Source organism: Leopardus geoffroyi, chromosome D2 (genome assembly GCF_018350155.1).
Source record: "Leopardus geoffroyi isolate Oge1 chromosome D2, O.geoffroyi_Oge1_pat1.0, whole genome shotgun sequence".
NCBI lineage: Eukaryota > Metazoa > Chordata > Mammalia > Carnivora > Felidae > Leopardus > Leopardus geoffroyi.
This window is the reverse complement of record NC_059334.1, coordinates 59,460,474-59,472,493: the sequence shown is the minus strand read 5'-3', so window position 1 is coordinate 59,472,493 and position 12,020 is coordinate 59,460,474.

Sequence of the window (12,020 nt, the reverse complement as noted above, 5' to 3'; positions counted from 1 at the left end):
ATACACATATATTATATAATATATTACATATATAATGCTAGTGAGAGAACTCAGTCACAAAAGACCACATCAGGGACACCTGGGTGGCACAGTTGGTTGAGCGTCCGACTTCGTTCCAGATCATGATCTCACAGTTTGTGAGTTCGAGCCCCACATCTGGCTCTGTGCTTACAGCTCAAAGCCTGGAGCCTGCTCCAGATTCTGTGTCTCCCTCTCTCTCTGCTCCTCAACTGCCTGTGCTCTTTCTCTCTCTCTGTCTCAAAAATGAACATTAAAAAAATTTTTTTTCAAGGTCACATCCTATTATCCAAAATACATGAAATGTCCAGAATGGGGAAATCTATAAAAATGGAGTAGATTGATGGTTGCCTAAGGCTTGGAGAGGGTATGAGGGAGATTGAAGAAGGGGTGATGGCTAAGGAGTGCACACCCCCCCCCATTTATGGGGTAATGAAAATGTTCTAAAATTGATTTTGCTGATGGATGTACAACATCGTGAATATAGTAAAAGGCGCCAGATGTACAACTTACATGGATAAATGGTGTGGGCTGTAATTCATATCTCAATAAAATGATTTTTCAAAAAGCTACAGTGAGATAACACTACATCCTTACTAGAGTGACTACGTTTAAAAAGACTGAGAACAGTAGGTCTTGGCAAGCACGTAGGAAGCCAGAACTCTCGTGCATTGCTGGGGGAAACATGAAATGGTACAACTACCTCAGAAAATGGTTGGGCAGTTTTTGATAAAGGTGAACGTCCATCCATCCTAAGATCCAGTAATTCCACTCCTAGGAATGTCCTCAAGTGAAACGAAAACCCGTGTCCACAAGAAAATCCACTGCGGCCTCATTCATTGTTGCCTCAGATGGGAAACCCCTAAAAAGTTCGCCAGTTGGAGACCAGATAAACAACTTATGGGCCATTCATCCAGCAGACAGATCAGAATCGAAAAGAATGAACCACAAATACATGCAGCAACATGGATGATTGTCAAAAACATGCTCAACAAAGAAGGTGGCCACTGAAAGGACATGACAGCCAATTCCCTTCGTAGGAAATCCAGGAACAGGAAAGACTAGTCTCCGGTGAAAAAGGCAGAATGAGGTTGCCCAGGATAGGAGGATTTGATTTGGAAATGGGCCAGGGGGAAGATTTTGGTCACTGAAATGTTCTACGTCTTGTTTTGGGTGCTTGTTATCTGAGTACATACAATTGTCAAGATCATCAAACTGAACACTGATGAGGTGCATACTTCAGGGTGTGGTATTTTCCCTCAGCTTAGCTAGGAAGGGTTGGGCCCCCGAGTACGAGCCCAGGAAAGGGAGTCCTAAAACTTGCTTGCTTCATTCATACACTCAGAATACCTTACATATTTAGTGTGCCCCCGCTATACAGAGCAGGCACTGTTGTGGAAAGCTAGTATCACTGGTGAATTAGGTCCATGTTCTTGCCCTTATGGAGCTTACATTCTGCTGGGAGGGACAAGTAACAAAATAAACAGATACAAAAGGTCAGATGGAGAAAGAAAGGATAAGGGGATTTAAAATAAATTGTTCTACTGAATGCAGAAATTTTGCACATTATGGGCATCATCTTTGCTCAACAGGCACCCAAAGCCCCTCTTTTCTCTCTCCCTCTGCCCTGCCCTTTCTTCCTTCTTTCCTTCCTTCCTTCCTTCCTTCCTTCCTTCCTTCCTTCCTTCCTTCCTTCCTTCCTTCCTTCCTTTCCTTCCTTCCTTTCCTTCCTTCCTTCCTTCCTTCCTTCCTTCCTTCCTTCCTTCCTCCCTACACCCTATGTCCCTACCTCTCTACCTTCCTCTCTACCTTCTAATTACCGTCCCTTGCCCTGTAAGCCTGGTGATTCCGTGTTTGGGCCTCACAAATTTCCTAGCTGAGTTCTCACCAGCCTATGACTTTCCTGGCTCCCCTCTGGGGCACAAATATTGTAATCAAGTCTCACCCTCATGGGTGGGCTGGGCCCAGAGTAGGCAGAACCTCCATCAGGAGATGTTGATTTCTAGATTGCACAAGGGGACAGCCTGAGGGCAGAGCTCACCAGAGCACCTGAGTGTCTCCACCTGACCTCTCAAACTTCCTGACCTCTGCCAAGGATAAGGATCTTTCTGAGGAATTCTGTGCCCTAGTTCTTATTTGATTTTCTTTCCATCAGGGGCCTGGCAGCTGAACCCTCTCCAGCACTTGTCCTGTTGCATTTGTTTGATGTCTGTCTCCCAGACCAGGGACACCTGGTAGAAGGCTGGGCAGTCAGAGCACTCTCCTGCCTCTTCCCACTGCTGAGAGGGCAAAGAGGTTGATTGGCCTGTACAATTCCTCTCCCCCACAAAGAAAGGACATGACCCCAAGCAGGTCACTGTCAAAGGAGATGAGAGAGATCTCTGTGCCTCTGGGATGGGCAGGCACTTCTCAGAGTGGCGTCAGCCTCTCTTTAATGACCTCATGGCCCCAGTCATGGCTTTGGGGTTCCCAGTGTAAGGAACCCAGGGACGGTGGGGCAGACTTCCGTGGGAAGCCATGATGTTCCTGGAAGGGGAGGTCTTCCGGGCATGGGGGGTTGGGGTCAGAGGAGGGTGACCCTCTCCCAGAGCTTTCCTGGGCTTTCAGGAAGAAGCAGCCTTATGGCTTTTCTCTGCCTCACCTCCTGTGGCTGTGAGTCACTCTCGGCTGCAAGTTGAACTGCCACATCTGTCAAGACAGTCCCTCTGTTGACTCTGACAAGGCCTGAAATACATGGGCGCACATCGTGTGCTGGTCTCTGCTTCCTGGACTCGTGTTGAGGACTCCACGTCCTGGCCATCGTGATACTGACCCTGCATTGCATGTGGCCGATCCCAATCACACCCTTGGTAGGTTTCAGTTTCTTTCCCTAGGCCACGGTAGGCAAGGGGGTGACACAGTAGTCACAAGCTGACACTTGGGAGGATGGAAACTAACAAGTTTCCGGAGCCTGTTTCCTTCTTCCCACTCTACTCCCAGCTTCATCTTCGATTGGTTCTTTCAATGCTTTGTCCCTCAGTTTCTCTTCTGTGAAATGGGGGCAAGCAGACTTTGATCATCATGTGCTTCCCTCTCAGGTGGGAAGTCAATAGATCCAGCTCTGGTCTCCCAGGTGTTTGGGGAAAGGGTGAGAGCCCCTGTGATAGGCTTTCTGTATGTGAGTGACCCTCATCCCAGGAGAGCTTGTGAGTCTCTTGAATGCTGACTCGTCACCTGGACAAGCCCCAGCACTGGGAACAGTTTAGGCCTCCCTTTTGTCTTTTCTTGACCCGTTCAGGGAGAGGGGGCTTGGAGACACATCCACAGAGTTATGGCACATTAGGCTGCAGAAAGAAAGAGAAAGATGGAGTTGCAGCTTCGTGATTGGGTCCAGTCTTTGTGGAACACCTACTCTGTGGGTCTGTGACTGTCCCCAGCCAGATGTCAAATGGGGGTGGTGGGTTGGGGGGAGGTATGCTCGCAGATCTTCATACAACCTGGACAGCGCACTTGACGTTCCCTTCCTTTTGCCCTTCTGGGCGCCCTGCAAGAAGAGGCCAGCAACATCCATAAGACTCTGAGCGTGGAGATACAAGACCCACAGAAGCACTGGCTGGGCACCGCAGGGGCACTGGGGGAACTCATGACTGTCTCCTGGCCTAGCTGCCCTCTGGCTCTGGCCTTCTTACCTTCTCCTTCCTCACCCTTTAACACTTTAAAACACAGATCTAAGTCAACTCTGGGTGCACATTAAGTAAAGACAGCACATTGCCTTACCTAAGTCTCTACCCCAGGAGTCACAAAAACTAGGCCCATCTGTTCCCCCATGACTGACAGGTACTGGACCCAAGGCTTCTCCCAGCTGCTGAAGCCACAGGTCAGCTGCTGAAGCTCTAGGTCTTGAGATTAACATTTCAACTTGCCCAAATAAACAAGAACACTGAGACAAGTTGTGATCCAACCAGCCCCACGTATCTGTCCATCCACACTGCTCATGGCATCATGCAGCAAGGCTGGAGGCCAGCACTGTACACAGTGTCCTTAGAACTCTGACCTCAGGCTTTCCCATGGGACACGCTCAGTGTGGAGAATGGATGGAAGCCAGTTCCTGCATCTGGCCCAGCACACATGTGCCCTAGCTAGCTCTCTGTGTTGAGAGACGGGGAAGGACCCCTTGGGCTTTGGAATCCTCCCTGCCCTTGGCCCAAGCTGACTCACAGGCAGCAGACAACCGGTAGAGCTAGTGGGAGTGGATTCCCCTCTTCCTTCCCAGAGGAGAGGGGACCAGGCTTGTCTGTCCTTCTGGATCCTGTCCTGGCACCACTGGGTTCTAGAAGTGCTTGAGGGAAATAAGGGCTGGGGCCCCCATACCTCCATGACTATACTGGTTCACTCGTTCAGTGAACGTTTATGGAACAACCACATGGTCCCAGGCATAGTGGCAAGTGGTGAGGTCATAAGGAGCTCCTGACCTTGGGGAGTCACCATAGTGGGGGGAGATCCTTATGAGTAATTTATGAGGAGCTTAACATAGGGTGAGAAGAGGCACACCCCAGACCTTTTTGAGAGAATCTGGGAAGACTTCCTGAGGGAGATGGTGGTATTAAATCCAACGGGGCCATTAGTGGTGAAAGTGTAGGTCAGTAGTTGATGAGTTTATGTGCCCAGAAAAGCACAGATACTCTATTCTGACACCCCACCTACGAGGTCCCTGCAGTGTGTCTTTTGGACTTGTGCTTACATGTTCAGGTGTGCATACCTGGGAAGGGTCTCTACGAGGACATACGATCTATCTCCAGGGCTTTGGGGTATGTCTCCAGATGACATAGTGTGATTGGGAACAGTTAATGTCTTGGGGCATAATATGTGACCTAGGGACTGAATGCCCAGGTATGTGAGACCCAGGGATGAGATCACAGGGCCAGGGCCAGGCTAGGGATTTCTGTGGTGGCCTGACCTCCTGCAGGGCATCTTTCCCCATTCTGGAAAGGCAACCCCACATTTGAGTATTCCATGTAGGATAGACAGCACAGAGGACAGGCAGACACAGGCACAGCACCTGCCACAACAAAAGAGATGAAGGAAAGTCCTTCTTGCCCTGGTTCTGTTGAGCCAAAGTGGGATGAGGGGGTGGGACTGCCTCTACTGTGGTCTGAGAGAGAAAGAAGTGTAACCCCATTTGTTTCTCTCGGTTGCTAAGAGTGCCCTGAGGGTATCACAACTAGTGTTCCAGGATTCCAAACCAGTGCCTCCCTCCCAGGGTCAAAGGTCAGGGTCCAAGCCTTTCTAGCCCTTCCCCTACCTCCTTTTCCTCTTCTCCCTTTTTACTCCCTGTCTGTAGCCCCCTGCAGGCCTCTACCAGAACTAAGAAGTGCCCCCCACCCTCCCTGAGTCCTACAACCTTTCCCCATTCGATCTAGCCCCATGCCAGGGAGCGCAGATAGTTTTCCCTCCCATGGCCTTCCCTTTGCCTGATAGTAACCTCTTCCACAGCTGATGTCACCTCTGCTTTGCACTGACACAGCAGCTGAGCTGGGCACAGCAGGACTGCAATGTCCAGAGGGCAGCTGGCTGTGTTCCGAGCCAAGCTTCCCTCTGTGACTCTTCTACCAGCCTTTTCCAGCCAAGAGTCTGCTGCTCTCCCATTCTGTTTCTCTGAGCCAATGTGTCCACCTGGGGATTTAGTGTTGACCAAGCCACCCATGTGTCCAGCAGAAAGTCAGAGCTGTGCCCTGCATGGGGGAGAATGGAGTCAGAATTCTGGTCCTGCCCCTGGGGAACCCACAGATTTCTAAGAAAAACAGGAGAAAGCACAATAGCCAATTAGGCAAGATAGTATCTGATAATGGCAGAGTGTAAACGTATTAAGTGGGGTACAGGTTCAGGAAATGGAGAAGGACCCTTGCTAATATAGATACCCTAGAACTGGTTAGGGGAACAGGGTAGGCTTGAAACAGACTCATTTATTTTGTGTGTGTGTGACAATCTATTAATCTATTAATATTTACCCTTATATTTGGAGTGCCTGGGTGGCTCAGTAGGTCAAGCATCTTACTCTTGATTTTGGCTAGGGTCATGATCTCATGGTTCATAGGCTTGAGCCCCACACCAGGCTCTGAGCTTACAGCGCAGGATTCTCTCTCCCTCTCTCTCTGCCCTTCTCCCCACTCATGCTCTCTGGCTCTCTCTCAAAATAAATAAATAAACATTAAAAAAATTTTTTTTACCCCTATATTTAACCTTATTTTGTAAGGCTCAGAAAAGTTGTGCCAGCTCGGGGTTTTGAGGTAGGGGGTGATGTGCTAGGAATAGTGCACCTGCTGGGTGGGTGGTAGGTACTTCACAGATCATCTAGTAAGCAGTCCTCCCAACCACAGAACAAACATGCTAAGCAGAGAGCGGACAGGAGATTTGATGTGTCCCATCCCTCTTCTGCCCTCCCACCACCCACCACTGCACCCATGGTCCCATCCAGGCTTCATAAACCCTGGAACCTGGGGCCCTGGCCCTAGGCAAATTACAGTCTGGAAGGCCCCATGGTCACCCAGAGGCATCTGGCTTCCACCTTTCTTCTCCAATGCTCCCTGTAGAGGATGGAAAAGGGAAAATCTCATGCTTGCCTTCAGCTTTGCCTTTGACACAGAAGGTATAAAATAACGTAATCATGGTGGATTTCCAGGCTATTTCTCTGCTGTTCCCACATCAGGATTTGGCTGGATTCCCTATTAAACCCTGAAGTTATTGCCTTATATTTGCCTTGAGAATTCTGGATTTGCAATGTCATCTGGCCCAGACGACATTCTTGCAGAATTGTTGGTTTCCCCAGGCCCTCCTGTCAAGCAGCAGCCCAGAAAGCCAACTGTATTCATCCCATCCCTCCCAAGTCTGTGTTGCAACTGAGACCCAGCCAGGGGAGAGAGGAGCCAAACCCAGAACCCCATATACAGTGTGTCCCTCAGCCCCAAGAGCACTCAGGCAGGCCCACAGGGGCCACTGACACAGTCAGTGGCTATCATGCTGGGTGCCCATTACTCTTCTCCCCTATCACCCTCCTTAACAAATCTCAGCTTTCCTTAGACAAATGCCAGCTTCTTCATCCTGAAACCCTAAGAGCTACCTGGCCCTCTGGACCACCTGCGAAGCTATGGTTGCCCTACCATGTATGTACTAGGCCTTGGCTGAGACCAGAACCACGCTGCCAACCACTTAGATGCCTGGGGAGGATCACCTGAGACAGTGGGGACCCCAGGAAAAGGAATGGGGCCTGGTGCTGGCCCACCAGCTTCCTGCCAGGACAAACTGGCACCTGGGCCTGTGGGTCAGGGTTAAAGTCAACACACACCTAATCCCATCACTACCTTCAAGTTTCCCTGTTTACAAGCAAGAAGGAGCCAAAGACAGAGGCGTGGAAAAGGTAGGGCTTGCTTGGGAGGATGTTTGTATCTGGATCCATCCAGGAGAGAAGGAACAGAGTCAGATGCAGGGGATGGGAGGAGCTTATTCTCTGGTGGGGGTAGCTAGGAGCTGCCCAGCCAATAATTGAGCTTAGCCAAGATACTAAGGGAGGCCCCTTCCTGGGAGACACAGAATTCCCTCTCCTTGAAGACCTCAACAAACCTTTCTTATGCTAACTGCTAACTATGCTGCAGAAATGCACCCAATCTTCCTACCCTCTCTCCTTGACTCAGAGGCAGACTTACCTCATGGTCTGACAGCTCTCCTAGCCTTCCTGGGCTCCCCTACTAAACACCTCAGGACCCTCATCTAGTCTTGGTGTCTGCTCAGAGGACCCAGATCAACACCGAGGTGTACTAAGTCTCCAGAATGATAAATGCCTATGGATTAGGTAGGACCTGTTAGCAGGGCCTGTCGTGAGCTTTTAGAGTTACCTAGAAGAAAAGAGTAAGTAACAGGAAGGAACTGGGGAGAGAAAAGGTCTCTGGACCCTCCCAACTGGTTTGTCTTTTGCGGCCTGAGACAGGGCAAGGGTTCTGCTGTCACCTGGTGGCCATTATAGGCAAAGCACCTTCGCGTCTTCCCTCCGTTCTGACTGCTCAAGAGGGCGTCAGTGGAGAATTTGTTGTGGTGGTGTTTGGGGTCCACTTTCTCCCTCCCTTACAGCATTAATTGTAAATATTGACTTCCAAACCATATTCCCAAATGTTCTACCTTGAAAATTAGTACCATAATTGCATACATCGGTGAATTTATGGAAAACTATGGAATTACACACTTTAAACGGGTGAATAGTATGGTATGTGAATGATACCTCAATAAAGCTGTTTTTAAAAATCAGCATCATAAGAGGAGTTGGAATAAAGTGAGACTTTTAGAACATGATGATGAGGATATTGGTTTCAGTTTCTTCGGATATCCCCAGATACGCAAGAAGTTCACCCAGTAAGTATTCAATAAACACTTGATAAATTTCTTGTGTAGTTAAATGGAGCCTCTTCATTTATTGCCTCACCACCCACTCTTTAACCTCTACCTCCCCACTTCTCCAAATCAGGCCTCCGTAGCCTTCTCACTTTCCAAGGTCACCTGAGAGATTCTAGTCTAAACATCTGAAGGCTTTTAATTTATCAGAATCCTTGACCTTTTAGCACTGATACGGTCAATAATCACTCCCTTCTTCAAATACTCCTCCTCTGACTTTTGTGTCTTGAAACTCTTGGTGGCCTTCCTGTCTCTCTTATGACTCTTTCTCTCCCTTTCTGGCTCCTCTCCTTTCCCCTCAACTCCTTTCTCCCTTCATGCAATCCTTTGGCAATTTCAGCTATTCCTGTGGCTCCAATAAACATGTCTAGCTACATGATCCCCACATCACTCCCACCAGGGTTTATTACTGTCTCAAACTCTAACCCAAATTTTCTGGTGACCTCTCAGATTTCATCATCTGAGTATCCCATTAACACTTGAGACTCAAACATACCTAAAGCTGAATTTCCTGTTGTAACCTGCTCCTTTTGATCCTTCTCCCCCCCCCCCCCCCCGCCCCATCCCCACTCCATTATAGCATCATTATCCTTCCAGTTGTGGGGACTTGAGACCTTGGAGCCACCTTTGATTTTGCTCTCCCTTGTACCGTACATCCAGTCAGGGGCCAATCCCTGCAGGTTCTGCCTATGAGATGCCACACATATCTTTCCATTCCTTTCTATTCTTATTTTACAACCCTCATTCAAGCTTTCATGCCCTGTCCCTAAACTAGTCCAGCAGCCTTCCAACTGATTTCCTTGCTTCCAATCTCCCCCCAAATCAGCCCATCTTCTTACCTGATTATTTTTCATAAAATATACCTTTGATTTCATTACTGTTTGGAAACTTTCTTTGTCTTTCTGTTGCCTGAATAGAATTAAATTTTTATTGCCAGAATGAGTTAAATGTTGGGCATTTGAGACCTTCCATATTCACTCCCAACCCTCTTTCCAGGCTTACTTCCAGGCTTATTCCCCAGTGAGAGTCGTGGGACTGCCCACCTACCTGCCTTTGCATACATCGCTGTCCCTGTGTGGATGACACACAGGAAGTATTCTCGCTGTAGTCAGACAGATCTAACTCAGAAGACAGGTTCCACCATCAGTTGTCTCTCAGATCCTCAGTTTCTTCCCCCATAAAATGGAGATAATAAAAACCTACTCCATTGGATTGTGTGAGAATTAACTGACATGATGCACTGTGAGGTGTGTGCCATGTGTTTGGTTAATAATGGCAGCTATGCTTTATTTTTGTTCCTTAAAATATTTTTCATCCTTCAAAGTCCATCTCAATGCCATTTGTTTCAAAGTTCATTTCTTGACCCTTCCACTTCCGGACCCACTTACCTTCCTTCCTCAGAACTGCTGTTAGATGCTGTACTTCTCATTACATTACTTCTCACTGTGGCTATTCTCATCTTTGTCACACATTCCACCCATATTCTTCCTCAACTGTCATCTCCAAGGAAGTAGTAATTAATACAAAGTCTGGGAGCAAGCGATTGATTGATAAGCAAATCTATTGCATGGAACTTTCATGACTTCTGGCTGATGTGTAGAGCTAGTGTGGGGAAGGCAGCCACCCAAGCGACTCTGTGAGTCTAAGATGAAAATTCACCTCAAGTCTTTATGGACATACTACTGGCTTTTTAAAAATAATTTTTTCTGAATATGAAAGCACTCATAATCACTGTAGAAAAAATTAACAAAATAAAAAGCATCCATTAACACACCATCCAGAGATATCACTACCAAATTTGAAAATTCTTTAACATTAATCCTTTTTTTCTATGCATCTGATTAACCATAACTTAATTTACACATAAAATTCGGATTCTGTAGACACATATGCCAGAATTTTTCACATAACTTGTGATGAGCATTTTCTCATGATATTAAATACTATTCAAAATGTTGATTTCTGCACAACACATCATGTGTATGTCTGCTTTTTTTTAAATTTCCTGTCAGTTTTAATGAATGGCAGTAGCATATCACATGCAGTTCTGGGTGAGTTCAGGGTGAGAATTTTCTAATGAACCTTTTCTAATACTAAAACTGTTTCTTTTTGTGTCATCCAACATTCACCTCAAGTTGAGGGAAGAGAAAGCTGGATGGGTCCTAAGTTTCTTGGGGGGAATCCAAATCTATATGTTCCCTCTTTGCCAGGAGATAGGGCAGGGCAGGAGGATCAAGTTCTAGCCCCAAAAGAAAGAAGGACTAATAAACAACACATTTACTCTGTCCTTTTGAGGCCTGCCTTCCTTTTAAAAGGAACTACATCCTTAACACACAGGTAGTTTTCAACCTTGTATCCTTATTTAATATTTTTTTCTAGTGTTGGATATTTGAGCTTCCTCTTTGTCAGGTTTTAAAAGATTGTTATCAATTACGTTGATAGAAACATCAGGATAGCTTTCTAGATTTAGGGTTACAGGGTGAACAGAATAAAAGAAACATTAAGCTCTTGGTTCCAAATTCCTGTTTGAGAAATTAAAACAAATTTTTTTGAAGTATTGACTGTTACTGAGGTATGATTGGCATGCAAAAAGTTGTACATCCTTAAAGTATACAACCTGATGAGCTTGGAGATAAGTAAACACCTGTAAAACCATCACCTGAGGAAATTTTTGATCAGTTTGTAGTTTTGCCAGCTACTCTACCTCTCTTATTAATTTCTGCCTCCTTTCCAGGTGTTGAGGTGATCATCAATTTCAGGAATGAAAGAGTGGTTGGATTCCACGTGTTCAGAAGGAATCCAATGCAACCCTTCAAGCTTAGCTCAACTCTTGTACTGGTGACCACGAGGATTAAAGATTACTGTATGTCGTACCCTTTCTTACAGTTATAACTTTTTCCTTGTTTAACTCCTTTAACTCTCTCTCTAATTTAACTAAGTCTGTTTCCTTGTGTATATTAGCAGTAAAACATTTCTGAATCTCAGAAAACCCTATTTGCTGCCAGGCCAAGAAGGGGGAAGAGAGGTAGAAATCCTGATTCTGTTCCTCATTTGCCTTAGAAATTTGGGTGTCCTGCCATATTTCCTCCTAGCACCCTGTACTTCTCCTTTGCAGCACTTTTTATGATTACAAATCATAAATTATCTGTCTATTTACTTGATGCCTATCTTCTCTTCCAGAATGTAAGTTCTGTGAGGCACAGGCCCTGATGATCTTATTTGCTGCCTACCCCAGAGTCCCTACTATAGAGTCGGCACTCAATAAATACCTGTGGAATGAGTTATGACTGGAATGAGGACTCAGGGTGGACAAATGTGTGTCTCCTGTGATGGGGCCCTCAGAGGCAGGGACAAGGAGGTATGTAGGGTGATTGCCCTGAGACCCTGAAATGATGCCGGAAGAGTGAGCATCTGGGAGATCTGCCCTCGTTCCCAGTCTTCCATCTTCACAACCTCAGGACTTTCAGTCACCCAAGCCTCCTGTGAAATTTAGTGAGTAGCTCTGCAGGAGAGAACTGTGCCCTCTCAGGTCCTCTTCCCCATAATCCACTTCCTCTCTCATGCCTTTCTTTCCCCTCCACCTC